The sequence below is a fragment of the Seriola lalandi genome, unplaced genomic scaffold, assembly GCF_002814215.2.
Source record: "Seriola lalandi dorsalis isolate HSWRI2012SDOR001 ecotype SW California unplaced genomic scaffold, Sedor1 jcf7180002054352, whole genome shotgun sequence".
Lineage (NCBI taxonomy): Eukaryota > Metazoa > Chordata > Actinopteri > Carangiformes > Carangidae > Seriola > Seriola lalandi.
This window is the reverse complement of record NW_019524905.1, coordinates 1,215,309-1,215,766: the sequence shown is the minus strand read 5'-3', so window position 1 is coordinate 1,215,766 and position 458 is coordinate 1,215,309.

Below are 458 nucleotides of genomic sequence, written 5' to 3'. Positions count from 1 at the left end.
AAAAGAGGAGAGGAAGTCTTTGCTCACTGTCTCTTTCTCTCCTCAGAAAATCCAGTAAAATGCTGACCTCGTTGAGTGATTTATTGATTCGTCTTGGCGGAGTGCAAGTGTCAGCATGGCTTTTTAAACAGATTCAGAAAAATATATTAAGAACGCGATCTCTAGTCTTAGTCACACCAACTCACAATTGCCACATTTAGGCATGTCTTTCTTTCAGAACTGTCTGCCCAGTAAACAAGTTGACACTCGAGTTGAAATGGCGAAGGGATGACACTTTTTAGGATTGGTGCACACACTTTTACAAATAAAAAAATTTACACTGAAGCAGAACAAGAAGAAACACGCAGCGTAGCCCTTGTGGGTCTCCCTGTGTAGGGGGAAACGGCTCACATGGTCAGCTTGGTCTGGACTTTTGAATGTGCTTTTGGGTCTTTAAAAGACACTGGAGGGGTGGGATG